This window comes from Styela clava, chromosome 13 (genome assembly GCF_964204865.1).
Source record: "Styela clava chromosome 13, kaStyClav1.hap1.2, whole genome shotgun sequence".
Classification (NCBI taxonomy): Eukaryota; Metazoa; Chordata; class Ascidiacea; order Stolidobranchia; family Styelidae; genus Styela; species Styela clava.
Window position 1 is genome coordinate 5,057,876 of NC_135262.1, and position 27,096 is coordinate 5,084,971.

Below are 27,096 nucleotides of genomic sequence, written 5' to 3' on the forward strand. Positions count from 1 at the left end.
AAAAAAACCGTTTTCACATAAATGTTAAAATGCCTGTAAAGCTCTTTTTGCAATGCCAGGGTATTCAGTTAGTGGTATTGCCCAAAAGACTGCCAAATTACCCTATAAATTGCAAAGACTCTTCCGAACTAATTATTCTTTGAGTTGTTAATCAACTAAACATGTTATTAGGACATTGTCCGTCTTTTATGCCACGTTTCTGCAGACCGGTAGTAATCTTTCCGCGGACCGGCGATGGGTCGCGGCCAGGTGGTTGCTGACCACTGCCTTAGAGCATTGATAAATGATTCTGTATCCCCTGATAAATGCTGACTTAGTAAATTGAGTAATTGGTAGTTTTAGCTTCTATAAAAGCATCAAAATCAGATTCCCAGGCAGAAAATTTTAATGTCTTACCATCAAAAATATAAACTTCAATTTATGACAAAATTTATGACATTGGTTAGTATTTGCCAACTCCCTCAAACATGCATTTAAATCAATATTCAAATGTGAAACGAACAATTCAGGAGAAACAAAAACCTGATGGAGAATGCTGAAAAGCATTTACGTGTTGTGTTACGTCCTTCATTTGGTTTCAGCATCTGTGTTGACTACTTGAATTTCTTTCAACCTGCTGGACCTTCTTGGAAACTTCTTCATCCCGTGTAAGTGTAATTCTCGCGTGCCTGAAAGCTTGAATGACTTTTGACATCATGACATGTGAAACGAACAATTCAGGAGAAACAAAAACCTGATGGAGAATGCTGAAAAGCATTTACGTGTTACGTCCTTCATTTGGTTTCAGCATCTGTTTTGACTACTTGAATTTCTTTCAACCTGCTGGACCTTCTTGGAAACTTCTTCATCCCGTGTAAGTGTAATTCTCGCGTGCCTGAAAGCTTGAATGACTTTTGACATCATGACATTTGATTTGTGACATCTTTTGATTAAACTTTTTTTTTATGTTTCACGGTGTTTGTTTGTTTGTTGCTCTCTCTAACTCACTCGCTCTTTCTTTTACCGCCATCCCCCCGGGCTTGGCCTGCTTTTTCCATCCCTGTCTGTCTATTTTATGTTGCACTCATAATGCCGTCATAATCCCGCTCCCCATTCCCATTCATTCCCTCAGCCTGTCCCGGGCTTGGCCTGCTTCCTCCAGCTCTGTCCTTGGCTGCGACTTAGCGCGGTCTGCTGCTGCTAACCACCTTACCGCCATGGGCTTGGTCTGCTTTTTTAACGTTTCACCGGATGGCTCGTCGCGCCGCTCTGTTTGTTGACTGCAGCTTAGCGGGTCTGCTGCTGCTAATAACCCTCACTTGCTCTTCTACCGCCATCTCCCTCCTGTGCTCCTCCCGGGCTTCTTCCAGCCCATGTTGGCTGCACTCTCATATGCGTCTTCTCCTCCTCTCTTTCATCTGCTTCATTCCATTCCCTCAGCCTGTCCCCCCAGCTCAGCTCTGCTGCTAACCTCTCTCTCTCACTCACTCACTATTTCTTCCGCCGCCAGCCCTTGCTTGCCCTCATTCCTTTCTGGCCTTAACACATCCGACTCTCATCTTTGTCTCCCCTTCCTCCTTCCTCCTTCGTCTCTTGCTCTCTACCCCCATTCCGAATTATATAACCCTGGTTTGCCCGCTGACCCATCCCTGCAGCCCTGCCTACGCTGATGACTGCACTCACTTGCTCTCCGAATCCATTTCCTCCTTTTTTTTTATCTGCTCCACTCCCTCAACCTATCATGCCTGCTGGCCAATCCCTAGAACCCAGTCTACCTTGCGGGATTCGAACCCCTGGCCTGATGTTTGACAATGTCCCTACGCTTCCCTTGCGCCACCGCTGCTGACGAAGATCCCCTTAATCAGAATCTTAGTTAATTAACGACGTCACGCTTGGCAGCCCACGACTAGACAAACCCCAGGAAAATTACATTGAACATACGTCGTTGATTCGAAGCATGTGTATTCATGACCTTGATATCCCGTTTTAATTTTGTGGCTCATATTACTTCGTTCACCTTTATCAAAAAAATGTGTTCATATGCAATCATATCGACCAGACGCGTAAGATAATTAAAGAAGTAAATCTGCAAACAAATCTTCTGACTGTGATGGAGGTATACTAAGACAAGAAGAGTTCATCAATTTGAAGGTTGCTACGGCAGCCAGTAAAGATGAAACGCAGTAAATTGTGCTTAGGATGTAGCTTTCTAATCATTAGCCATACGTCACATTTGCTCAGATTCTGATGAAAAATATACGCTGGTTTGAGCCCTGTGGGCGTTATCACATGTGAAAGGATTCCACGGCGCAAGGTAGTTCGCGTAGCCCAAGAGTCGACAAGTTGCGTTCCAGTAAAATAATCCGGCCCGCGAGCGACATACCTGATCAGTCGATTTTTAAGGAGGCAGAACCTTGAATTCTTTCATTTCCGACTTTTTATATGGTGGAGAAGGGGTTTTCGTCCGTGACACTATTGCTATCAAAACCTCAAAATCGTCAGTGAACGGGTTGATTCTGACGGAAATTTCCATAAATATTAAAAAAACTCGTCGAAGACCACCAAGCGCATCCATTAAAAACACTATTAACCATGATTTGTTTTTTGGTTTATTTGGTCTGTAATATTATATATATACGTTTCCGATTTTACATTTTTTATAGCGCCGGGGGCGATCCAGTTGCACGCGAGCCCATTTCTTCGTCACGCCAATGAGGATTTGGAAACGAGATCATTCTCCCTCATATAAAAAGGCTCTGAATCATCTGATGAAACTAGGTGTTCGTTTATTTATTATCGTTTGCTAACATTTTAGTTCTTTAATGGCATATGGCTACAAAAAAATTTGGTTTAAAAAAAAACATTATGACATGACAACTGAGTGAGCTCTCGACAACTTTTGTCGGGTAGAGCGCGCCATTCATTTGGCTACATTCGTACATAATATAGTTCGTCTGTGCCACACTTTTTCTTCGTTTCTGCTTGATGTATGGGTTTGTACAGCTCATGTTGGGTATAGTTACTCGCTAACTTACTGGTATAAAATGATTTAGAGAGAAATATAAGCAATTAGGGAAAAGAATACAAGAGAGAAGTGCAGAAAACGAACTATTGCGTGATTGGGATGTCTTTCCCGAAAATATTTTGTGGCGTATCGACTTTGCATTTGCATTACTGTCCGTGCTTTATTCTACATAAGCTTGTGGATCTCTGTTCTCAGCTATGAACTTTATTGAGTCTCGTAAGTTGTAACAGAAGTAGCCTAAAACATGAAACCAGTATGTCGTGTATTTCTTTGAAATTAACAAAATATAAACCCAATGTCCAATCGGTAATGCAGCAGTGTAGAAGTCCCACTGATATAGAATAAGAAAAGTAATCACATATACGGACTGATATTTTTCCATATAGTGAATCTGTCTGTACATGTTTAAAGGGGTTATTATTGTGTATTTTTGCTTTGAAAGTAGAAAAGCATTGTTCTTAATTTTGGTGGGCAAGCGAAAGAATTTTGTAAATAAATACAGCCGATTTTGTCGCGCAAGCAGAAAAAAAAGGATGCCCACCCCTGTTCTATATCTTGCACAAAATTGACTCACCCTACTAGGTTCTATGGTTGCATCCCTGGTTTCAACAGTTCAAAACTTTGGGGTTTGACGAAATCCCCTGAGTAATAAAAAGGTGTGAGAGTTGGCTAAATCGGGGCTTTTAAAACTGCAAGCCCGGCGCTTCTCTGATCTCATGCAATTTTTCAAAATAGTGAGATTTATATTTTTACTTAATGTAATGTGTTGCGACCCCAGTTTGAATAGCTCTTCGCTAAATCGAGTGTTTATCAATGTTTACCATCGGTCTGCATTTGTCTTGAGAAATTAAATATGATCTTCGGATGTAACTCGATTACATTTCTATGTATGTTATGTCCATCGCCGGATTACCCATTAAACAATATAAGCACGTGCCTAGGGCACCATGCAAACAGGAGCACTACAGACATTTTAGATCAGAATTTTATATAGTTTATCGGTGTTTATTAAATATTACGAGTTCACTAGACGACTCAAACTTCAAAATGTTCGCTTATTTTTCGTCTTCAAACATCATATTAAACTTCTTTATTAAAAGTAAACACTGAAACTTAATTGTTGGACACGAAAAGTTTTTGCGGTCCTTCAACCTAGCAACCTTGAACCACTCTGAGGTAGACTACTAGGTACCGGTAAAATTTCAAACTACAGTTGTGACTTGTATCCTTCGGTATTTCGATTCACGTTGAGACTGGAGGCATGAATCTTTATTGTCACACTCCATCGGGATTGAAGCTCAACCGATATATCGGCCCGATATTGCGTGTTTGCCGATATTTCATATCGGCAGTAAACGGCCGATATATATATATATATCGGCTATATATAACCGGTAAAAAAACTAAAAATGTTCGTAAAAGTTGTTTTATTTACTGTTAGTTGTGATTATTTTCAATGGATAATACACCTATGTGGTTTATCGGTTTTTATAATCAAATTACACATGAGAGGGCACTAAATTCTTCAGTGCTTGGGGCACCAAAGGCGCTTAATCCGCCCCTAGTTATGTCTCCAGCGTTTGGTTTGGACGAAGAAATTGGTGTAAATGGGATATTCAAATAATCACAAGTAATATTAAGCGAATGCCGACTGTCATCTGCATTGTTTATGTTGTGTGAACACGTGTCAGAAGCGTGATCGAATCGTGGCAACCCACGGTTGATCAGGAGTAACGGGGCCAATTAAAAACTTTTGATTACAAATTATTAATTAGCGTTTTCGTCAAACATTTGGCGCGCGAAGCACAAGCGACAACGCCTCAGTAGCAAATGTACATGATGGAGTGCGGTCGATTTTGTCGCGGGCAGCTACTAGAATATTACGCCAACTCTTCATTACGTTGTCTCTTTGGAACAATATTCAGGTAAATTTAATTATAACTTATGTTTCTACTTTCTACTGCTTTCCCTTTTGGTTGTATGAAAGATCAATTTTTCGGGGCCCAGTGCAAGGCTGTTGCTCACTATCTCAATTTTTGTCCGTATTGTTTTTCATAATCTGATTTCTAAATATTGTTGGTTAAAATGACAATCTCCTTACTTTCAAAATGGAATACAAATTTAAACTTACGTGCGATTCGTAAATTGACAAGATATCAAAAGATACAAAATTAACAACATTACCGATCAGATTTTTGATATTTTCTCAGGAGTCCTCAAATATAATTGCTTGAAATTCAGTGGGACTCAAACTTTTTAAGCCGCGCCCGATATACGGTTTGTCACTACTTAATTAAGCTGGACTTAGCATGACACGCTTTAGCCAAATGTAATACATAACTCGGAAACCCCGAATTCATGGATTTACGAGGATATATATAGCTTATACTTGTCATGGCTTTTATATTTTCTGGCTATTAGGACTTGATATAGTCCCGTTCACGCATTTAGAAATGCTTCCAAATTATGCAACCGTTTATTGTTAATATCCTAATTTTTCAGATTCAGAACTTGAAAGATACGAAGAAAGAATGAAGATACGAAACCGAGGAAAAAATCTTCAAGTAAATAATATTTAAACATTTTAATTGATTTTTCGACATCTATTGATTCCCGTAAACAGTGTGATAATGCTACATATTACTGCCTAGAAGTGATGAGTCATATATTTCATAAACAATTGTAAAAAACGCATTGGATAGTTTCTTGTTATAATAATATTTGTTATATTCTAAAACGGCGAGTAGTATCTTATGAAATTAAACGTCTGCATATATCTGTGACTGTAGAGTCTGATAAGGTGCAACACAATGTACTGACAGATCATTCCAAATAAGTAATATTTCATAAATTTGGGGAAAACTCTGAATTATTTGCAGGGATGTATCTACGCAAAATCGCGGCCATGACAAAGTTTAAAAATACGCCCCTTTTGATTGCTGGGACACAATTTCGAGGGTTGTTGTTTTGCAAGGGGATTTTTTATCATATCTCACATTTTTACATTAGTTTCGAGGGCTATGTACGAATGATCCCAATCTTATACACTAAACAGTGCTATTCAATCTTTTACTATGTGTTAAACCTTTTTTTTTTAAGTTTTTAATTTCTTGTATGTACCGCGCAAATAACAAAGGTAGCCGCAGACTTTACTGTTTATCTCTTCACCAGTAAATATTTTTTTCGCGTTCAGAATAGTTATTTATATACCTGGGATCTGACTTCGTATACATTTGGGTATATAGTATACCCGGTTAATTATCACTGCACTAAAATATCATTCTAATCATCTAACTAATTGAAATTGAACTTCAAACCAGACCAATAACCAGTGAATATGCTGTAATGAGTACAGCGCTGCGTATAGAGAGAGACGTTTCTTAACCTGGTTTCGATTGGAACCCTAGTTTTTGGTGCACTATTCGGCGCCTAGTGCAGAAGCCATAGCTGTAATACCTTAGACACGCCAATGATATTTTGTGAAAAACTAAAAATACATCTATTTTCAGATTTTTAAAACACTGCTTGAAAGTTGACAACATCATTTAATCAAAAGAAATTCGTCGTTGTCATTTGTCTGGTATCCATTACTGAACAAGATGAAAGCTTATCGAGTCTGTCCAGCAGAGCAAGTATGTAATCGAAATCTTTCATTTGCATATTTACGATCAATTTAAGTATCTTTTGTACACCCTCTCCCCCGGTAAAAACCAAACACCCCCGCTGACGTTCAGAATAATAAATTTGTAATTATTGTGTCGGAGTTGGGTTAGAATTGCAGATTGCGCTGAAAATACAAATTTACAAATTGTCATTTGTTTATTAGCGAAGGTGGTTTTATTAAATCTCACATTTTTGCATTAGTTCTGAGGGCCTTTACGAAAGATCCCAATCTAATACACTAAAATAGTGCTCTTACACATTTTACTACGCGTTGCGTTTAGTGAAGTCATGACAGAAGTCTTAGTCGGGTCGCAAAATATTATGTGTGCTAATGCTCAAAAATTAGCGAATAACGTAGCCGCATATTTTTCTGTGTATTTGTCCTCCAACCATTATCTTTTGCATAGTATGGTTTCTACTCGCTCATGTAATTCATCTCGCTAAATTCGTGGCTTGAACAGACAAATACTTTATGAATATAGTGAGTCCCGATGTTGAACGTGGCTTATGCGCATTTATAAACTAAAAACGAGCCTTGACATTTATTCGAATCAGTCTATAGCTGTTTACCAATTGGTATTTGTATAGTCGAGATCTGACTTGGCATACACTTAGCTAATATGGTATACCCGGTTGAATATCACCGCACCAAAAGATCATTACTACTAGGTAATAATTGTAATTTTGTGAAATCTGCGAAAACTTTTTTGTACATAAAGTATAAGCTTATAGCAGAAAGATTGCGTTTCTTCGTTACCCCATTTGCCAGTTCAAGCACCAATGCCCCCATCGTTTTTAATGGCAAAGTCTATTAAAAACAGACCATTTTTATTTCGTAGAATTGCGCCATGTATTTAACTATTTTGCCCAACAAAACTGTAATTTGGCGTTAAAAAGGTGGAAACAATCATTCTGAACAACTCATTAACTGGACCAATAACCAGTGAATATGGTGTAACTAGTACAGCACTGTCTATATCGGTGTTTCTCAACTTGGTTCGATGAAGGTCCTTTTTTTTTACTCAGCTTAACTTATGTAAAATTCACTATATTCCACTGCAGATATGAAAACTTCCACGTTTAACTCTTCAATTTGGAATTCGTGATTAGTCAGAAATATTTTATTGTAACAAGTTATGACTAGAACTTCACACTCTTTTTGCGCCGGAATCCAAAGTCGCCAATGGTAGTAGCCATAGCTGTCATTACCTAAATACGTCACTGATAATTTGAGAATTAACTAAAAATACATTTATTTTCAGTTTTCTGAAACACTGATTGAAACTTAGCAATACAGTACATCATTTCATCAAAAGAAATGCCTCTTCATTTGTCTGATATTCATCACTGAGCAAGATGAAAGCCTATCGAATCTGGCCAGCAGAGCAAGTATGTAATCGAAATATTTTAATTTTCTTCAGTCTTATTTGTATATTTAGGTTCGATCTAGGGATCTTTTGCACAACCCCTATAGATTGCGCAGGAAAATATCGAATTTTCAATTTGTTCCTAATTAGATAGGTATTAATTTGAAACTTAGTGTCGAAGGTGTACGAACGATCCCAATCTAATATATATACTAAAATAGTGCTCTTGAACGTTTTACTATGTGTTAAATATTTTTCAATTTTTATTTTCTTCGTATATATATACCTCGCAAATAACTAAGGTTATTTATTAATATAACCTGGAATAAAATTGTTTTGTGAAGTCATGACAGAAGTCTTATTCTGGTCACAATAATATATGTTCTAAATTAACAAACTACGTCAAAATTAACGTTGCTATATGACTGTAGATTGTGCTCATAAATAACGTAGCCGCAGTATCTCGTATCGGAGTATCGCAGTATCTTCGTATCTCTCCGCAAATTTTTTTTTTGCATATTATGGTTTCTACTCGCTCATGTAACTCATCTCGCAAAAGTTGTGCCCGTGGATAGATAAACACTTTATGAATTAATGATTCCCGATGTTGAACGGCACCTGTGCGCGTTCCAAAACACAACGGGCCGGGAAATTTGATTATTTAGATCAGGCTATAGCTCCAGTGTTCCATCGTGTACCAATTGTTATATGTATACCCGGAATCTGACTTGGTATACACTTGAGTATAGAGTATACCCGGTTGAATAACACCGTACCAAAAGATCATTCCTACTAGTTAATATTTGTAGTAATGTTTGGAAAACCGCAATTTTTTTTATTTAGCAGAAAAATTGCATTTCTTCGTTTCTATTTTTGCCAGTTTATGCACCAATGCGCGCTCATACTTTTTATAACAAAGTCTAGAACCACACCTTTTTCACAAGATATTATGTGTGCTGAATTGACAAAAAATTGAAAATTTACGCCATTCATGACTATAGCTCTGACACGGGCAACCCACGGCCCGCGGGCTGAATCCGGTCTGCTGGATGATTCAATCTGGACCCGCCACGACCGAACTAAAACAAAATATAAAGGGTCTAGCATAAAATATCTCACGAAATTTGTTGAAAATGTGATTAAATTTGTTTTGGCGCAAAGCATATTGGTCCGTGATCCAAAAAGCTTGCCAACCCCTGCAGATAGCTTGTACTCGGATTTTGCGAATAACGTAGCCGCATACTTTTCTGTATATCTCTTCGCCAATAGTATGATTTGTACTTGCTTATGTTATCTATCTCGAAAAGTTCGTGGCCGTGGATATAAAAACACTTTATGACATAGTGAGTCCCGATGTTGAACGTGTTCTGTGCGCGTTCAAAAAAAAAAACGGCCGCAAAAGATATTCGATTCGAATCAGGCTATAACTGTATACCCATTTTTATTTATATACCCTTGATCTAACTCGGTATACACTTGAGTATATATTAATCCCGTTTGAATATCACCGCACAAAAAGGTCATTCCAAATAGGTAACATTTGTGATTGTCGGGAGAAATTTGTGTCAAATTATATTTTTGTATATTGAGTATAGGCTTATCGTCTAGCAGAAAAATTGCATTTTTTCGTTTCCCTTTTCGCCTGTTTAAGCCCCAGAACGCGCTTAGTCTGTTAGAACCAGACTATTTTCATTTCGTAGAATTGCGCCATTGATTTACCTATTCTGCCCAACGAAACCGTAAGTTGGCGTTAAAAAGGCAGCAACAATCATTATGAACAACCTATTAACTGGAGCAATAACCATTGAACATAGTATAATGAGTACGACACAGTCTATAGCGGTGTTTCTTAATCTGGGTTCGATTGAACCGAACCTCTTGGGTCGATCTATTCCAGGGTTTCGATGGAGGTCCTGTAATAATTTTACTTCATGAAGTATTTTCATTACCCAGCATTTTACTTATGTAAAATTTACTATATTCCACTGCAGATATCCAAACTTCACGTTTAGCTGTTTAGTTTATAATTGGTGATTAGGCACAATCCAAAGTCGCCAATGGTAGGAGCTATAGCTGTCAAACCCTATTTACGCTACTGTTAATTTAATAATGAACTAAAAATATATTTAATTTCAGCTTTCTAAAACGCTGATTGAAAGTTGGCAAGACAGTATATCATTCCGTCAAGAGAAAGTCGTCTTGTCAGTTCCCTGGTATTCATCACTGAGCAAGATGGAAGCCTATTGAGTCTGGCCAGCAGAGCAAGTATGTAATCAAAATCTATGAGTCTTTCAATTTCATTTGCATATTTAGGATCAATTTAATGATCTTTTGTGGGATCTACGAAATGAAAATGGTGTGGTTCTAATACACTACGGCTTTATCATGATTCGAATATATTTCCCGGCCCGTTTTGTGTTTTTGAACGCACACAGGTTCCGTTCAACATCGGGACTCACTACTTCATTAAGTGTTTATCTATCTACGACCACACATTTTGCGAGATGAATTACATGAGCGAGCAGAAACCATAATATGCAGAAAAGTTTGCGGAGAGATATACGAAAAAAGTCTGAGGCTACGTTATTTCTGAGCACAATCTATAGTCATAAATCAACGCTAATTTTGGCGCAATTGGTTAATCTCGTATCTAAATGATATCTTGTGACCAAAGTGAGACTTCTATCATGACTTTATATTGCTAATATTCGCGAAGTACATAACTTATTATCTAGCTAGGGATAGGAACGATTCAAAAAATTTGTGTTTCCATCGGAATCTGCATTTATAACCCAAATCCTGACAGGATAATTATTAATTTATTATTTTAACGTTAGCGGGGGTGTTTTGTCCTTTGTGGGATTCGAATATTCGAATCGACTTGTAATTTATTCGAATCGTTTTCAATTTCGAATCGCCGCCATCTTTTTTTTCCGCCGGTGGTCGAGATAAATTTCTCAATTTATTTTATTGAAGCCATATTTTTTCGGCGCAACTCTGACATATGACTCTTTTCTGTCGTGAGATATTGATGAAGTGTGAACGCTCAGCAATGTATTCTATGTTTTCAGTAATTTATGAGTCTGGAAGATCTAATACAATAAGAAAGTTACATACAATTTTAAATCTCTCAAGTATTCGATATTCGATTTGATTCGAATAAACAATTCGATTCGATTCTGAAATCATTAGGTATTCGAAAATGACCAGCCCTAGTAGTGAGTCCCGATGTTGAACGTGACTTATCCGCGTTTATAAACTTTAAACGGGTCGTGATATTTATTCGAATCAGACTATAGCTGTATACCAACTGTTTTATGTATACCCGGGATCTGACTAGGTAAACAATCGGGTAGGGTTTAGGGGATAAAAAAATATTTTGCTCTTGTTTCTGGCTATTTCTGTTGCTCTCTGATCTGATCTTATGAAGACATACTCCTGGTTCCAAATACATATTTTGCAATTGTATAATTTTCAAATACAAAGAACAGTCAGACAAAAATACCAACTGATACTGATGTTGCCACAACCAAACTGAAACCAAATATTAATGTTTTAGCTAAAAATTGCTCATGAAATTTGCGGTTAAATTTAGTTTTGGCACGAGGCCCATTGTTTTCCACTATTGCTTTTGTAACACTGTGAATATTGTTTATAAAATGTAACTTTTTGAGTCATACTTACATGGCCCGCCTATATGAGTGAGTGACATATTAGGCCCCTGATCAGAAAACCCTGCCCACCCCTGGTATATAGTATACCCGATTGCATATCACCGTACTAAATGATCATGCTTAATAGGTAATATTTGTAAGTTTGGGAAATCTGACAAAAATTTATTTATTTTTGTATATCGAGTATAAGCGTATGGCAGAAAAATTGCATTCTTCGTTCCCCCTTTCCAATTTAAGCACCAATGCGCTCATCATTTTCGATGGCAAAGTCTATTAGCAACGTACCATTTTCATTTCGTAGAATTGCACCATCGATTTAACTATTCTGACAAGCAAACCCGTAATTTAGCGTTAAAAGGAAGCAACAATCATTGGGAACAACCCACTATCTGGACCAATAACCAGTGGATATGATGTAGCTGTGTTTCTCAACTTGGGTCCGACTGTACCCCTAGGGTTTGGGGGAGCTGTCTCCTCTGAAATAATTTCAAAAAATCTTTTCTTCATCCATTTTTTTACTTATGTAAAATTTACTATATTCCACTGCAGATATGCAAACTTCCACTTTTATCTGCCTATGCGGCGGATGAGGCACAATATTTTGTGATAATTTACGATTAGAATGTTTCATTCTTTTTGCGCCACAATCCAAAGTCGCCAATGGCAGTAGCTATAGCTATCATACCCTCTATATACGTCACAGCTAATTTGCGAATGAACTAAAAATACATTTATTTTCAGCTTTCAGAGACACTGCTTGAAAGTTGACAAGACAGTACATCATTTCATCGAAAGAAATTCGTCGTGATGGTCGTTTGTCCGGTATTTATTACAGAGCAAGATGACAGCCTATCGAGACTGGCCAGTAGAACAAGTATGTAATCGAAATCTTTTGAGTCTTTTTCAATTTTATTGCATATTTAGGATCAACTTAAGAATCCACCCGGGTTAGAAATGCAAATTGCGCTGGAAATACAAATTTTCACATTGCTCCTATACCTAACTAGATAATTACTTATTTGTTTTTTGAAACTTGGCGCATTTTTTTTTAAATCTCATATTTTTGCATTGGTGTTAAGAGCTTTGTACGAAAGACCCCAATCTAATACACTAAAATAGTGCTCTTGAAACTTTTAGAACGCGTTGCATAGTTTTCAATTTTTATTTTCCTCGTATGTACCTCACAAATAATAGCTACATGAATTCATGATAGAAGTCTCACTCTGGTCACAAGATATTATGTGTGCTAAATTAACAAACTGCGTCAAAATTAATGTTGATTTATGACTATAGATTGTACTCAAAAATAACGTAGCCGCAGACTTTTTCTGTATATCTCTCCGCAATAGTTATTTTTTTTTGCATAGCATGGTTTCTACTCGCCAATGTAATTCATCTCGCAAAATTTGTTGCCGTAGATAGATAAACACTTTATGAATTAGTGAGTCCCGATGTTGGACGGGCCCTGTGCGCGTTCAAAAACACAAAACGACCCGGGAAATTTTTTGGAATCATGCTGTAGTACAGCGTTTACCAATTGTTACTGGTATACCCGGGATCTGACCCAGTATACACTTAGCTATTATAGTATACTCACTGTACTGAAAGATAATTCCATTGAGATTGAGTATAAACTTATCTTATAGGAGAAAGATTGCATTTCTTCGTTTATTTTCCCCAGTTTAAGTACCAATACGCACCTATAAATTTCTAATGGCAAAGTCTGTTAGAACCAGACAATTTTTAATTTGGCGTGAAAAGATAGCAACAATCATTCTGAACAACACATTAACTAGAGCAATGGTCCCTGTTGTGTCCTTTAGTCTGGTGTGGAGATGTAACGATGTATCGGTATCGGCAATATCGACCAATTTTTCGGCATTGGTATTGTATCGGTATCGGCTAAATGTATACCGATATTTCCAATATAGTTAGCTTTTAAAGATGATCAAAAATGTTTTAAAATTTAAGTGGATCTGAACTAAGAACCAAGCACGTCCCCACCCCCGCAGGTATAAACAGGATTCTGACCTGTTCTTTTTAGCTATTTCAGACAAACTAGTTCAACTAATTCGGATATTTTGTGCCGAAATTTTATATTGACATTTTTGATATGCAATTAGGAAGAAATTTAAAAATTACTGTGTTTTCGAATATGTAAAAAACAAAATACGACGTTATGCTATGAGTTTTCTAATTGAAAACTAAGATTACTAGCGCCAGTTTACAATGCACGCGAATCAATTAACGCATCCGGATCGCCAACATCAATTGTTTTTGTGTAATATATTTCTTATTCAATCTTAAATTATGTGTATTATGAATAATGTGCAGAGGAATTTTGTGAGACCTTTGCCATTAATGCAAAAAATTTAAATTTGATATAAAAACCACGTTCTGAAAAATTTGAAAGAAAACGGAAATTTCCATGAAACTGTTCGCGCAATTAGACAGGCCACTTACGGAAAAGGCCAACTTTTTCGACGTATAATGTTTTTTCTGTTATGTTGTTGAGTAATGATTTTGTTGTTGTAATGAGTTTGTAGTTGTTGAAGTATTCAATTGACGAATAATCAGAGACTACTTATAATGTCTTGCTTTATTAATTTAATTGTGTGTTTATTGTAACCTGCGGTAGCGCCGACAAAAGTTCTTTTTTCCGAAATATCGCGGCAACCACAGCCATAAAAAGTGTTTCAAACTGTCCGATTATAATTAGTTTTAATTCGTATTTTTGTGATATCGGTACATCTCTAGTGTAACACACTCAGCTATTTGAACTAAAGGCAGGTAAATTAATTAATATTATTTATGCGATATTTTGTCTCTCCTATTATTGCGGAGCACTGTCCAAGCTTGTGCGTGCACTGAAAAAATAACACAAAATGAAACAAATTCCTAAAAAATATAAGAAAGAGGTGAAATTATAATCATATGACAAAATGAGCGTATTTGATGGGCTATTGCTGAAATTTGATTTGTTAATTAGACAAGTTTATTCGAAGGCGTTTCTTCGTAAAGTTCTTAGCGTTGCGCACTGTATTTCAATTATTTTTTGCTGTCAAGTCGCTTGACTAGTTTTTACATTTTCATTTTTTTCGGTATAAAACATTCCCTGCTAGTGTGAATTATTTTCACACATTTCCCATCTTTCATTTTGTCGCTGTCGCATATTTTTTGTTTTTCCAATTTTTATTCGGTTCCTAATATCAATTAATTAATTGAAATAGAAGAGTGAAAGTTAAGTGTAGCGTTTAGAACACAAAAGGTGTATTCTTATTTGGAAGTTTGATACTGAGGCAAAACAAATTTTCTATTCAATATACTTGCTCACACCGAAATACGTTATAGCCCGTAAATTGTTTATGGCTGTGTTTGCCGTTTATTTATTCATTCCATGTTGGCTAGCAATAAGCACTTTTAAAAATGTTCATTCACTCTTTAAGAAAGAGAAGAGTATATTTGTTTGAATAGACTTGTATATAACGAATATATATTGTCACTTGTCAGGCTTTAGCGTAAAGTCTGATTCATTTGAATCATCTCTTTAAATCAGGGGTGTGCAACCTTTCTCGCAGACGGGTCAGAAGATGATACCTGGGTAAAACCGCGGGCCGCATCCCAATTCAACATATGTTTTCCATTAGTTGCAGGCACTAAATGTTTTTTTTGTTGTTGATCTTATAAAGGCATTATTAGGAGTCATTGCAAAAATAATGACTTAAAACGCATAAATTTCTGAAAACTATTCTTTAAATTTATTGCCACACCAAATTAAAAAAAAAAAATTCAGAGAGAAATTTGCTGCTAGTTTTTTTTCTCGACTAGTTTTATCCAAATTTGCTCTAATGGAAGTGCTAGCAATTTGATATCCATTTTACAAGCCTTCTTCTATGAGACGGTTTCATGACGCCCATTAAAAAAAAAATGTTCAGTCGAAAAGTGCCACATTTGACGCTATGAGTTATTTCAAGTGTGAAAAGTGTTATTTTGTTTTGGATGTTTTCAGTAAAAACAGCCAGGATTCATTTCCAAATATTTGCTGTCAAATCTTAAAATTAAATTTAGACGAAATTAACTGATAGACTGGAACCGAATCTCATTTAGCTTTTGTATCTCTGAATATCAATTTTTTTTAACGGCTCTCCAATTGCCTAATCTCAATTGCCCATTCTTACTAAGTACTCCACTTTCCTAAATTTGCTCGCTGCTCAGCAAGTGTGAACCATGCTTTTGTAAATTGTCACCACATAGACATAGATAATAAATTGGACTCACAATGAAGCATGTCCTAATAAGGTGAAAATTTTGTCCGCATTGTTGTTCGGTCGTAGATTGAATTAATTATTTGCAGTTGCATCTTTCCCTTACTGTCGTCAATTGATAGTAACTGGGAAAATGGAACGCTCAATTTTAGATGTAGCTTGTGTTAGAACAAAATCTTGAAAGTTTATTTCGTTCGTTCTTTTAATTTCATCGTGCTTTGTCTGTTTCATTGTCCGCATTGCTGTTTAGTCATGAATTGAATTAATTTATTGCACAGTCACCCATTGGTAGCAACTGAATAATTGGAACGCCTAATTTTAGATGTAGCTTCTGTTAGTTAGGTTAAAAAGTCCTTTTAGTTTCAACGTGCTTTGTCTGTTTCCTTGTCCGCATTGCTGTTCTGTCATGAATTGAATTAATTTATTGCACAATCACCCATTGGTAGCAACTGAGAAAATGGAACGCCTAATTTTAGATGTAGCTTCTGTTAGTTAGGTTAAAAAGTCCTTTTAGTTTCAACGTGCTTTGTCTGTTTCCTTGTCCGCATTGCTGTTCTGTCATGAATTGAATTAATTTATTGCACAATCACCCATTGGTAGCAACTGAGAAAATGGAACGCCTAATTTTAGATGTAGCTTCTGTTAGTTAGGTTAAAAAGTCCTTTTAGTTTCAACGTGCTTTGTCTGTTTCCTTGTCCGCATTGCTGTTCTGTCATGAATTAAATTAATTTATTGCACAATCACCCATTGGTAGCAACTGAGAAAATGGAACGCCTAATTTTAGATGTAGCTTCTGTTAGTTAGGTTAAAAAGTCCTTTTAGTTTCAACGTGCTTTGTCTGTTTCCTTGTCCGCATTGCTGTTCTGTCATGAATTGAATTAATTTATTGCACAATCACCCATTGGTAGCAACTGAGAAAATGGAACGCCTAATTTTAGATGTAGCTTCTGTTAGTTAGGTTAAAAAGTCCTTTTAGTTTCAACGTGCTTTGTCTGTTTCCTTGTCCGCATTGCTGTTCTGTCATGAATTGAATTAATTTATTGCACAATCACCCATTGGTAGCAATTGAGAAAATGGAACGCCTAATTTTAGATGTAGCTTCTGTTAGTTAGGTTAAAAAGTCCTTTTAGTTTCAACGTGCTTTGTCTGTTTCCTTGTCCGCATTGCTGTTCTGTCATGAATTGAATTAATTTATTGCACAATCACCCATTGGTAGAAACTGAGAAAATGGAACGCCTAATTTTAGATGTAGCTTCTGGTAGTTAGGTTAAAAAATCTTAGTACTGAACCTCCTTCGCTCTTTAAAAATCGCTGTTGTGGGTTCATTTTTTGTAAATCTGACTTCTCAGAATTCACAGTCTGTATGTCGGTCAGTTGACAACATATGGGTTCAAAGTATTTTTTGATTTGTCGAGGGTAAGAAATTATATATTGACTTGTTGTCTGTTGATTCACCTATAAATTTCAAATTAATTTAAATGCTCGACCCAGATTTGTCTGGTAGCAAGTTAATTAGAATAAAAACTATTTATATCATTCAAATGCGTAAAAAATCTGATAACTAAAAATTAATTTTTTCAAATTTAATTAGAAACATTGTCGCAAGATGGTCATCATAGTAAACTCCAATAAAAATGCCATATGAGTTTGCAAGAAAAAAAAGTGAAGATGACATGACTATGAAACATAAGAAAGTTTATATGGTTAGTGGGAATATTCTGGAAAACGGGTCATTATTCAAAAAATCGAGTCAAAAACAATTAATTGTTATGACTTTTTGTCACAATGCTACTTATGTGTTTTGATTTTTATTACGCTGATATTCGATGACGCTAGGATATTACAAATTTAGTTTCAGATGTTCGATGTATTTGTGAAACATGAAAAACCGGATACTGAGATCAATCAAAATTGAATCGCCAGATCTCACCGGCAGAGTAATATATTCCGACCCACGACGCGTCACTGAATTATAATAACAAAACAACTGTTTCGATGATTATATTCTTTACGTAACAGAATTTATTGTAAGCCACGTGTAGACTAAATCATATTATAACAAGTACATAATTCCCAATTACTCGTTTAATGAGTCTATCTATAATTTAATTATTATTAGACAAATGACAAAAAATCCCAAACAAAGTTAATGCTAAATGCAAAGAGTTCAGGCGCACATCAATATTAACATGAAATTTTTTAAGATGCAATGCAATGATAAAATAAATCGATATTCTATTCGAGAGATGTATCAGTGCTCGATTTTTATTATAAAGTGTATCTTCTTCATAGAAAACTAAAACAGGTCATTTGTAAAATAATTTCTTCAAGTAAGACGACGAAGTTAGCGCATTCAGTCACGCACTGCTTAAAATTGAACTTCTGATCTGTGTGAAAAAATGTTATTTATTCACCACCCGCTCGTTTTTAACTTTCACAAACTAGGTGCGGCCGTCAATGACCAGCAATCCTTAATTTTGGTCCGCGAGTGACAGAAGGTTGCCGAACCCGCTTGTAAGTCCATTGTTTCAGTACGTTGAACCATTTTCACTGCAAACCTTGAAAAAAATTAGAACGCTATCACATGGGGTTAATCAATACCCTATCTCGTGCCTACAATTAGAAAGATCTTCTCATACAACTACTAAGATTTATTTTCTCAATTATACGAATGCAAAAAATAATATCATATCATCGACATTACGATTATTATTATACTTTTTTTCTACAGGTTTTCTCAATTGCAGATCTTGGATTCTGGAATCATAAAAAATGGTAAATAAAACTGAAGTCTGAAACTCACATCTGAAGGAGAGTTTTATCAAGCATGTTTGAGAACAACTTGCAAACAAATGCCATGAGCACTTGAGACTATTTAAGACCATACCCAATGGCATGAGACTAGTTAAGACCCTACCCAATGGCATGAGACTATTTAAGACCATACCCAATGGCATGAGACTATTTCAGACTATACCCAATGGCATGAGACTATTTAGGACTATGCCCAATGGCATGAGACTATTTAAGACCAAACCCAATGACATGAGACTATTTCAGACTATACCCAATGCCATGAGACTATTTCAGACTATGCCCAATGACATGAGACTATTTAAGACCATATCCAATGGCATGAGACTATTTCAGACTATACCCAATGGCATGAGACAATTCAAGACCATACCCAATGACATGAGACTATTTCAGACTATACCCAATGGCATGAGACAATTCAAGACTATACCCAATGACATGAGACTATTTCAGACTATACCCAATGGCATGAGACAATTCAAGACCATACCCAATGCCATGAGACTATTTCAGACTATACCCAATGGCATGAGACAATTCAAGACCACACCCAATGACATGAGACTATTTCAGACTATACCCAATGCCATGAGACTATTTCAGACTATACCCAATGGCATGAGACTATTTAAGACCATATCCAATGACATGAGACTATTTAAGACCATACCCAATGGCATGAGACTATTTAAGACCATATCCAATGGCATGAGACTATTTTAGACTACAGTATACCCAATGACAAGGGACTTTTTAAACAATACCCAAAGGCATAAGCCTATTTTAGAGTTTAGACTATACCCAATGCCATGAGACTATATTAGACTATACCCAATGGCACAAGTACTTTAATCCTCCATGCAAGAACAAAATTCTAATCAAAACATGGGTCGACCAATCAGGTTCGTGTGATTTTAATAAATGGAAACAGATTCTTGATTGAACCATTGTTTATAAACCAAATCAATTTTTTTTGCTACAATACAATTTTTATATTTGATTCAATATTGATGAAAAATTAGGAATTTATAGTTCATGTCTTATGTAAATTAGATAGTGGATTTGTTTATTATACCAAAGCATCGTGTATATTTTAAATTTGTTAAATTTTCCCTTCCATCCCTCCATTCCATTCTAAACGTTCCGATGATTACCTAAATAATTTGGCAACAAGGAGGCGACCTCATTCAACATATTTGTCATATAACTTAATTATACAAATACTTTTCTGATTAATGAGGAATCAGCATTCAAAATATAATGCTATGGTATCTTAATATTGGCTTATTTACTAATTTTTAAACCATTTGTATTCAGTACGAACTAGATAAAGTCTATTCATGGTTGTCAATGCTACCTAACACACAAATCAAATCTATTACCGGTACTTTATCAACACTACTTGTTCTTTGTTTGGAATCGTCTTCGGAAAACAAACCAGGCCGGCATGGTTCGTCTCTTCTGTCGATGAATCTCCATCAAAAAACAAAACGAAAAATCAAACAAATATAATACACTCACATATACATGGGTTGGGCGGGGGTTGGGGGTTCTTGGGACTGGTGGGCCCATGAAGGGAGGGAATACACAGCATGGCAATCATAGTTAGGCAATATTTGTTCGGCCAATACTAATGTAAAAATGACCACAGAATCTGGCAATTAATGGTCAAAATTATCTTTTTTTATTTCAAAATTTATGGCAGTAAACATGACAATACAGTTGAATGTCGGTACCTTCGTTTCAATCAAAATTTAAATGACAATCAAAGCATTTTACAAATCCGAGTATGTAGGGTGTTTGACAAGCCTCTTTTTGGTGGCGTCATTCTTACTAGCCCTAATTTCTTATAGTTTAAGAAAATAGGACATATTCAGATATACCAAAACTATTCTTAATATTTTCCATATCCAATATTTATTTTGTTTTCCAATAAATATATTCACAATGTTTTAATTTTTGTTGATTAATGTTTATTACTTATGTTATTTTCTTAAGAATATTGGATTCCTCTGAAAATAGTGCTATTTTTACCTGATAATAGTTTTGTGTGTTACAACTTCGAATATACCGACCCGTTGATGCATTTTTATTTTTCGTCGAATATGCTAATTTTTAGAGTACAATCATACTAATTCTGTTTTATGTATACTTTTGATGTTGCATACTTAAAAATTCCGTAAAAGCCTCTATCTGTATATTGCATATTTAAAAATTCCGTAATAGCCTCTATCTATATATTGCTCATTTGTCATAACTATTATTTTCTATTCTATATTTCTTGAGATATTTCCAACAGGAAACAAGACATCAAGAGAACGACAAAAGAGCAAAAAGTTAACAGGAATGCCATGGCTTTTTTGTTTGTTTGTTTTTACATATTTTTTTTTATTTTTTTATTTTTATTTTTTGATAGATATACCCATTAGGACATTCCCACTATTAGGGGTGAGAAGGATTTAATTAGGCCTAGATATTATCAATGTTATTTTAGCATTTCAGATATAGGTCTAAGAAGATGAAGAAATGAAGAACAGAAGGAGGATCCAAGGAACAATATACCAAGTAAATTATTTATATAGATTTAATTAGGCTTAGTTTTATCCTAGCTTTTCAGATATGGGACTACGAAGATGAAGAACAGAAGGACCCTAAGACAAATATACCAAGTAATTTTTTTATTTAGATTTAATTAAGCTTAGTTTTATTAATGTTATCATAGCTTTTCAGATATAGGTCTAAGAAGATGAAGAGATGAAGAACAGAATGAAAACCCTAGGACAAATATACCAAGTACATTATTTATATGGATTTAATTAGGCTTAGTTTTATTGATGTTATCCAAGCTTTTCAGATATAGGTCTAAGAAGATGAAGAGATGAAGAACAGAATGAAAACCCTAGGACAAATATACCAAGTACATTATTTATATGGATTTAATTAGGCTTAGTTTTATTAATGTTATCCAAGCTTTTCAGATATAGGTCTAAGAAGATGAAGAACAGAATGAAAACCCCCAGGACAAATATACCAAGTACATTATTTATATGGATTTAATTAGGCTTAGTTTTATTAATGTTATCCAAGCTTTTCAGATATAGGTCTAAGAAGATGAAGAGATGAAGAACAGAATGAAAACCCTAGGACAAATATACCAAGTAAATTATTTATATGGATTTAATTAGGCTTAGTTTTATTAATGTTATCCAAGCTTTTCAGATATAGGTCTAAGAAGATGAAGAAATGAAGACCCTAGGACAAATATACCAAGTTAATTTTTTATATAGATTTAATTAGGCTTAGATTTATTAATATTATCTTAGCGTTTCAGATATAGGACTAAGTAGATGAAGAAATGAAGAACAGGAGAAAGAACCAAGGAAAAATATACCAAGTAAATTTTTTATATTGATTTAAGTAGGCTTAGTTTTATTATTCTTAGCATTTCAGATATAGGACTAAGAAGATGAAGAAATAGATATCAGAAAGAAGAATCAAGGACAAATATACCAAGTAAATTATTTATATAGATTTAATTAGGCTTAGTTTTATTAATCTTAGCATTTCAGATATAGGACTAAGAAGATGAAGAAATGAATGACGGAAGAAAGAATCAATGACAAATATACCTAGTAAATTATTTATATAGATTTAAGTAGGCTTAGTTTTATTAATCTTAGCATTTCAGATATAGGACTAAGTAGATGAAAAAATGAAGAACAGGAGGAAGAACCAAAGACAAATATACCAAGTAAATTTTTTATATTGATTTAAGTAGGCTTAGTTTTATTAATCTTAGCATTTCAGATATAGGACTAAGAAGATGTAGAAATGTACAATAGAAGGAAGAACCAAGGACAAATATACCAAGTAAATTTTTTATTAGATTCAATTAGGCTTAGATTTATTAATGTTATCTTAGCTTTTCAGATATAGGTGTAAGAAGAGGAAGAAAAGAAGAACAGAAGGAAGAATCAAGGACAAATATACCAAGTAAATTTTTATATAGATTTAATTAGGCTTAGTTTTATTAATGTTATCTTAGCTTTTCAGATATAGGTGTAAGAAGAGGAAGAAATGAAGAACAGAAGGAAGAATCAAGGACAAATATACCAAGTAAATTTTTATATAGATTTAATCAGGCTTAGTTTTATTAATGTTATCTTAGCTTTTCAGATATAGTTGTAAGAAGAGGAAGAAATGAAGAACCAAGGACAAATATACCAAGTAAATTTTTTATATAGATTTAATTAGGCTTAGTTTTATTAATCTCAGCATTTCAGATATAGGACTAAGAAGATGTAGAAATGTAGAACAGAAGGAAGAACCAAGGACAAATATACCAAGTAAATTATTCATATAGATTTAATTAGGCTTAGTTTTATTTATGTTATCCGAGCTTTTCAGATATAGGTTTAAGAAGATGAAGAAATGAAGACCCTAGGACAAATATACCAAGTAAATTTTTTATTTAGATTTAATTAGGCTTAGATTTATTAATATTATCTTAGCGTTTCAGATATAGGACTAAGTAGATGAAGAAATGAAGAACAGGAGAAAGAACCAAGGAGAAATATACCAAGTAAATTTTTTATATTGATTTAAGTAGGCTTAGTTTTATTAATCTTAGCATTTCAGATATAGGACTAAGAAGATGAAGAAATGAATAACAGAAGAAAGAATCAAGGACAAATATACCAAGTAAATTATTTATATAGATTTGATTAGGCTTAGTTTCTTTAATCTTAGCATTTCAGATATAGGACTAAGAAGATGAAGAAATGAATAACAGAAGAAAGAATCAAGGACAAATATACCAAGTAAATTATTTATATAGATTTGATTAGGCTTAGTTTCTTTAATCTTAGCATTTCAGATATAGGACTAAGAAGATGAAGAAATGTACAACAGAAGGAAGAACCAAGGACAAATATACCAAGTAAATTTTTATATAGATTTGATCAGTTTTAATTTTATTAATGTTATCTTAGCTTTTCAGATATAGGACTAAGAAGATGAAGAAATGAAGAACAGAAGGAAGAACCAAGGACAAATATACCAAGTAAATTATTTATTTAGATTTAATTATACTTAGTTTTATTAATGTCATCTTATCTTTTCAGATATAGGACAAAGAAGATGAAGAAATGGAGAACAGAAGGAAGAACCAAGTACAAATATACCAAGTAAATTTTTTATATAGATTTAATTAGGCTTAGTTTTATTAATGTTATCTTAGCTTTTCAGATATAGGTGTAAGAAGAGGAAGAAAAGAAGAACAGAAGGAAGAATCAAGGACAAATATACCAAGTAAATTTTTATATAGATTTAATTAGGCTTAGTTTTATTAATGTTATCTTAGCTTTTCAGATATAGGTGTAAGAAGAGGAAGAAATGAAGAACAGAAGGAAGAATCAAGGACAAATATACCAAGTAAATTTTGATATAGATTTAATCAGGCTTAGTTTTATTATTGTTATCTTAGCTTTTCAGATATAGTTGTAAGAAGAGGAAGAAATGAAGAACCAAGGACAAATATACCAAGTAAATTTTTTATATAGATTTAATTAGGCTTAGTTTTATTAATCTCAGCATTTCAGATATAGGACTAAGAAGATGTAGAAATGTAGAACAGAAGGAAGAACCAAGGACAAATATACCAAGTAAATTATTCATATAGATTTAATTAGGCTTAGTTTTATTTATGTTATCCGAGCTTTTCAGATATAGGTTTAAGAAGATGAAGAAATGAAGACCCTAGGACAAATATACCAAGTAAATTTTTTATTTAGATTTAATTAGGCTTAGATTTATTAATATTATCTTAGCGTTTCAGATATAGGACTAAGTAGATGAAGAAATGAAGAACAGGAGGAAGAACCAAGGACAAATATACCAAGTAAATTTTTTATATTGATTTAAGTAGGCTTAGTTTTATTAATCTTAGCATTTCAGATATAGATCTACGAAGATGAAGGAATGAAGAACAGAATGAAGAATCAAGGACAAATATACCAAGTAAATTTTTTGTATAGATTTAATTAGGCTTAGTTTTATTAATGTTATCCTAGCTTTTCAGATATAGGTGTAAGAAGATGAAGAAATGAAGAACAGAAGGAAGAACCAAGGTTAAATATACTAAGTAAATTTTTTATATTGGTTCAATTAGGCCTAATTAGGCTTCCCGCTGCTTGTCAGCAGGGAACCTATTGTATTCCTGTGTTTTATTATTATTATTATTTATTTATTATTATTATTTTTTCAAATTGGTCCTACAAACTTGAAATTCACCTCAAATGTGCAGAAGTTCTCAGCTAGCAATAAAATGCAAATTTTTTTTTACGCGGGAAGCCTGTTAAAGCTGCACGCAGCTTTAGTTTTATTAATGTTATCTTAGCTTTTCAGATATAGGTGTAAGAAGATGAAGAAATGAAGAACAGAAGGAAGAACCAAGGTTAAATATACTAAGTAAATTTTTTATATTGGTTCAATTAGGCCTAATTAGGCTTCCCGCTGCTTGTCAGCAGGGAACCTATTGTATTCCTGTGTTTTATTATTATTATTATTTATTTATTATTATTATTTTTTCAAATTGGTCCTACAAACTTGAAATTCACCTCAAATGTGCAGAAGTTCTCAGCTAGCAATAAAATGCAAATTTTTTTTTACGCGGGAAGCCTGTTAAAGCTGCACGCAGCTTTAGTTTTATTAATGTTATCTTAGCTTTTTAGATATAGGTGTAAGAAGATGAAGAAATGAAGAACAGAAGGAAGAACCAAGGTCAAATATACCAAGTAAATTTTTTATATTGGTTCAATTAGGCCTAATTAGGCTTCCCACTGCTTGTCAGCAGGGAACCTATTGTATTCCTGTGTTTTATTATTATTATTATTTATTTATTATTATTATTTTTTCAAATTGGTCCTACAAACTTGAAATTCACCTCAAATGTGCGGAAGTTCTCAGCTAGCAATAAAATGCAAATTTTTTTTTACGCGGGAAGCCTGTTAAAGCTGCACGCAGCTCTAGTTTTATTAATGTTATCTTAGCTTTCCAGATATAGGACTAAGAAGATGAAGAAATGAGAAACAGAAGGAAGAACCAAGGACAAATATACCAAGTAAATTTTTAGTATTGATTTAATTAGGCTTTGTTTTATTAATGCTATTGTGAATTGTGCTATTGGACATCGATAATTAATTTTCGTATTGTTTTGTGTTTATTTCTAAATAAAATTTGCTAAAAATATTGTATGGTAAGAAGTTCAATTGAATAGTTCAAGAAGTTCAGTGAATTTTATTAATTAGTGGACTTCAAAAACAGCAATTGCATATTTTTATTAAATGGTATTTCATTTTTTAATATAATTTATAATTTTATTAAAAATTATAAAAAGGTTAAAATAATAGTACATCTTTGAACATTATCAATAACTGATTTTTAGAATTAGAATTTAGAACAGATTCAATTAAAATATAATACCATGGAAAAATAATGAAATGAGTAATTTGTTACATTTGCAAACTGCATTTAATATTTTACATATATTTTCAGGAAATTTGCAGAGAAGAGGGAAGAATGAAGATTGTGTTAATGGACCTACACATTCAGGTAAAATAGTATGTTTATTAAAGCAAGATATGTTTATCAGAAGGCAATTTTTCTACGCATTGCTGGTCGTAAATAAATAATCGTATCATCAATAAAACGGCTGGAACATGTTTTGTTGTAGTGCATTTTTATTGCCATTGTAATCTTAGAAAAATATTAGCCAAAAAATGTTTGTTGTAAGGTGAAAAAAATACCCTAATAACTAATTTCAGTTAAACTGATTGTATTTTTATTAAAAAAAAATCTCGCCAATAACAGGTAAAAATAAAAAACCAAGATTAGGTAATAAATATTATCAATACCTGATTGTTTAAATTTTTTAGAAAATTGAGTCACAAAATTATTTAATATCATAATTAAGTATTTGCTTACCTTTGCTGTGCTAATATAAAATTATTATATTAGATAAATCTATCCTATACACTACATTAAGTCGCATATATTAATTTTCAGCTTTCTTAACCACTACATGAAAATTAGCAAGACAATTTATCGTTTCATCAAAAGTTGTTGTCAACTGACTGATATGCCTCACTGAGTGAGATGGAAGCTTATCGAGGCCTGACCAGCAAAGCAAGTATGTAATGAGAACCTCTCCAAATCTTAAGTATGAATTGATATATCATGTTAAAACGCCGTTAGTCGGATATAATGAGCGAGTTATCTCATTCAAACAGTTGTTAATATTTGAATGA

At 34.1% G+C, this 27,096-nt stretch overlaps 2 long non-coding RNA genes across 2 annotated transcripts; both read left to right on the plus strand.

Moving 5' to 3' along the window:
* Positions 1-4,824: 4,824 nt before the first annotated feature.
* LOC120332950 (uncharacterized) lies at positions 4,825-21,526 on the plus strand. The gene is made up of 7 exons (XR_013479916.1): positions 4,825-4,929; positions 5,507-5,568; positions 6,514-6,636; positions 7,930-8,056; positions 10,171-10,299; positions 12,450-12,582; positions 18,705-21,526. It is a non-coding gene; the product is annotated as an uncharacterized LOC120332950 (long non-coding RNA).
* A 3,984-nt stretch (positions 21,527-25,510) lies between these two features.
* Positions 25,511-26,401, plus strand: LOC144431200 (uncharacterized). The gene is made up of 3 exons (XR_013479869.1): positions 25,511-25,584; positions 25,840-25,910; positions 26,345-26,401. It is a non-coding gene; the product is annotated as an uncharacterized LOC144431200 (long non-coding RNA).
* Positions 26,402-27,096: the final 695 nt, after the last annotated feature.